The sequence below is a fragment of the Fukomys damarensis genome, unplaced genomic scaffold (assembly GCF_012274545.1).
Source record: "Fukomys damarensis isolate Sample0158 unplaced genomic scaffold, DMR_v1.0_HiC HiC_scaffold_38, whole genome shotgun sequence".
Lineage (NCBI taxonomy): Eukaryota > Metazoa > Chordata > Mammalia > Rodentia > Bathyergidae > Fukomys > Fukomys damarensis.
Window position 1 is genome coordinate 13,786,918 of NW_022900950.1, and position 4,079 is coordinate 13,790,996.

General features: G+C 41.6%; 1 pseudogene; it reads right to left on the reverse strand.

The window, feature by feature from the left end:
- Positions 1-2,845: 2,845 nt before the first annotated feature.
- Positions 2,846-3,653, reverse strand: LOC109117633 (annotated as a pseudogene).
- Positions 3,654-4,079: the final 426 nt, after the last annotated feature.

The window sequence follows — 4,079 nt, forward strand, 5'->3', positions numbered from 1 at the left end:
CCTAGCTGATAGAATATGAAAATGTTGTGAACAATTTTATGGAAATGTTATTAGTTTGAGGATTTTGCTTTCCTTGCCCCTTTTGACTCCTTGATAGTTGGAAGGCTGACAAGATGGCAACTGTAGAATAGCACTCTTAAAATATGAGGTAGAAGCTAGGTGCTAGGAGGGGCGGAGAAAAAGACAGAAGGAGCCTTGATCTGTGACCCCACACAGTGTTATACGTACCTGAAGTGGGCAGCTCCAGATTTTATTTCCATAAGAGAGAAATAAACAACCCTTCTATTGAAGATCTCTTTCGAGGATTTGCTACCAAATGAAATAACATCTATAAATAGCAAATATACAGCTTAATGGCAAAATCCACCATTTAACAGGAAAGCAAAACTATGGAAACCAGAATATATTTCCAAAGGAGGAATCATGTAATGCACTTAGAAGCTTGCTATGACCCAGTGCCATTCAGGCAGGTTTCCAACTAAAGACCAAGGTGATGGGGGAAATATCTGATACTAACTCTGAATGATCCTGTCATTGAAGAGATTCATTTTCAAGAGGTCACAGGGTAAAAAAAGAAAAATAAAGGTTGTTTCATGAAATAGACTGAACCAATTCCTACTAAATTAGGCTAAAAATAATTCATTCAATTAAGTGTAACTTTTAGCAAATTTCTTTTAACCTTCAACGACTGCTATAATCAAACTGTAGAATGAACCAGGAAAATATCTAACATGAAACTCCATTTTCATGAATATCAGTCTGTACAGTGATGAGATAATTAAATTACTATACTTTTAACAAATCTAATTTTGTGGATTTTTAAAATTTTTTCAACTGATAAAGCCCCAAATAAAAGTGAAATTGAGTATTACTTAGAAATTTGAAAAATAGCAATTTGCAGAAATATTTTTTCCATCATCAAGCCATTAATACAATCTGCCAAATAATTCTACAAAGTACATTTAATCTTTTTAATATTTTTTGTTTCTTGCTTCTAAAGTTGAATTAATCTATTAAACCAGTATTTAAAATTCTTAGATGATGTCATATTTTTCTTTAATTTCTATCTGTATCTTTCCACAAAGAATTTTGCTGGCATTTGAGAACTTCCATTCAAAAAACACTTTATGTTATGAATCTCATATTCAGAAAAGATAGATAAGTCTGTAATTAAAATTTTAGAGACTTCTCAGGTGCAAATGAAGGCTGCTCTGGGAAACCATGAGGCCCACTGCCAAATGAAATAGCCTCCACTCATCCTCCATGGGAAGGGAGGGAGGTGTTCACAATGATTCTACTGTGACTGAGTAGCAGAAATTTCACTTAGTTCCCTAGCATCAGTGAAATGTTGAGAGCATATTCACAAAGAAATCTTACTGTATTTATATTTAATTCAAACATTTTCTCCTTAATATAAAGTCTGGTATTAAAACTAACTGGCCTAATATTTTTTTTAAAAGATCATAAGGTAACGGATAAAGAAGTTGTGGTTTTTCTATAAAATGGAATATTACTCAGCCATAAAGAATGAGAAAATAGATTCATTCATAGGAAAATGGATACATATTGAAGATATACTCCTAAGTGAAATAAAAAAGTCACACATGTGTAAATACCGAATAGTTTCCCTGGTGTGAATAATCTGCAACAATGCATAAGATTCTAATAAGATTACTGACATTTAGAAATGGGAAGAAAGGGGCTAAAGGTGTAGGGAAGGTGGGATGGGTAAGGGAAGAGTAAAAAGGGAAAAGAAAAAAATGTGAGAGAATGAAAAGATGAAAATAAAGTGTTTGTAGATGGGGAGGGGAGGAGGGGGTGAAGGGAGGGCAGGGGGAAGGGGAAAAAATGAGAATCAAGACGTCATGTAGAGGTACAAGATCCCAACAATGAATGTAACTGTACTGTATCCCTAAAATGTACCAATAAACTCAATTAAAGCTGAAAAAAATCATAAGGTAAAATAATAAGCCAAATATAGAAATGGAGAGCCCTAAGAACCTTAATTCTTCAAACAATCATTTCTATATAAAAACATCTGGCTTAGCCACTATATTGGTTAGGGTTCTCGGAACAAACTCAATGGAACACATACATATTCTAATGTACATATTATTTATAGTTAGGTAAAGAATTTTATTAGAGAGATTTACATGATCAGAGGTTGGATAGTTTATAAAGGCAATTTGTATGCTACAGAGCCAGAGGACACATAGCTCCTCGATCCAAGAAGCTGGAAACCCTAGAATGGAGCACCCATCTGAGACTGAAGCTGTCGAGAGCCTTTTGTGTGAGTTCACACTGAAACGCTGAAGAAATTGGAGTCTGATGTCCAGAGGAGACAGCAGCGGCGAAGGATGCATCTGCTGAAACAGAATGGACCTGTGAAACACAGGCTGACTTCCTCTTCCTCTCTTTTCACGGAACCCAGCTGCAACCCTATTGAATGGTGCCATCCAGAAGGAAGGTGGGACTCCTCTCACTGCAGCCTGTGTGCCACTTTGACCTTGTGACCAGGAACAGCTCATCCCTAACCTGGCTACGAAGGAGGTCATCGATGCAGTCTTCTCTGAGAATGGCTGGGTGGAGGACTACTAAGGCCCCTTGCTCCATCCTGCCAGATATCCTGGCTCAGGAAGGTCCTGAGGTAGAAGCCCCAGTTCCTGTACATAATTTGTGTTGCTGTGCCTGCCCTCATCAGTTCTGCTGGTGGACTCTGGACTGCTACCCTTTCGGCATAGCCTTTGCCAGGCTGTGAGCCTCTTATCTTCTTTCTGGGCTGGAAAAGCAGATGAGGGTGGGTTCGGTGAGAGCTGCCACCGTGGCCGCTGTTCCTATCATAAAATTAGTGACTGGTACAGGGGAACATCCTGGTGTGTCGGGGCCTGCCAAGGAAGGTGGAGATAAAGACACTGGTGTCAAAGTTGAGTGTATCATGCCACCAAAGGTCTGGAAAATACAGCACTTTACCAGACCAAATGGTACACTCCAGGGGCCTTTCAGATGGTACCAAGGCTGGGTGTGTGTCCTGAAGCCAGGTCAGCGTGGTCTCGTTGGGGTGGAACTCCAAAGTCTTCTCAGGTGGGTAGAGGAACCAGTGCTTATGGTCATAGATCACCTCCGAAAATCTGGGCCCATTCCAAAGCTATACGCAGGAGTGATTCCCAGCACATAAAACGGAAGTGGGGAGTAGCGCTGGACTAGTGATGCCCACTCTGAAGTTATTGCCCCCCAAAAGTACAGAGTGTTGTTGCCCAGAGAAATAGGGCCTTGGTGATATGGCAGCTCCTCTACATATTGTTGGAAGGATAAGTCCACTTTCTGCTAAAGAATTGGTGTTGGCGGGTGCAAAGCCAAACTGCTGTCCCCGAACTGTGGCCGACAGACCTTTGAGAGCACAGGGCCTGAAACCTCCACTTATCCGGGAGTCCCTGTAGAGGGTCGGTTCTGAGGAAGGCACAGTGCTGCTCGGTGAGGTCAGATCAGCTCTCCACCGTGCAGCGGTCCTCCAGGGCTTCATTGTGATCCGGCTCAGCCTGCCGCCACCCGCTGCAGTCCGCTGCCTCTTAGCAGAGCCCAGCAACACCAGCAGCCATAAAGCCAGTGGCACAGGCATTCGCAGCCCCAGAGCCACGGCCCACCAGGAACTCCATGCCTGGGTGCCACCCCAAATCCTATTTATTCTGTATGTTAAATAAATGTCTTTCATAGCCATCATTTCCTCTTTGTTTTTCCTTTGCAGTACTGAGGATAGAGTTCAGTGCCTTTGCACTGAGCCACACAGCAAGCCTTTGTGTGTATTCTTGCATGTGTGTGAGTGTGTGTGTGTGTGTGTGTGTGTGTGTGTGTGTGATGAGAAAAGGTGTCAATAGGTTGCTAAATTGCCCAAGCTGGACTCAATCTTGCTATCCTCCTGCCTCAGCCTCCCAGAGTACTGGGATTACAGGTATGGGCTACTTTGCCTACCTTTATCACTTAGTGTTTATTCTGACTGACCCTTATTTAGCAGTCAGCTGAGCCATTACAAAAACTAAAACAGAAATAGACATGAAAACCTTTTCTAAATGGTGTTCCTGTCT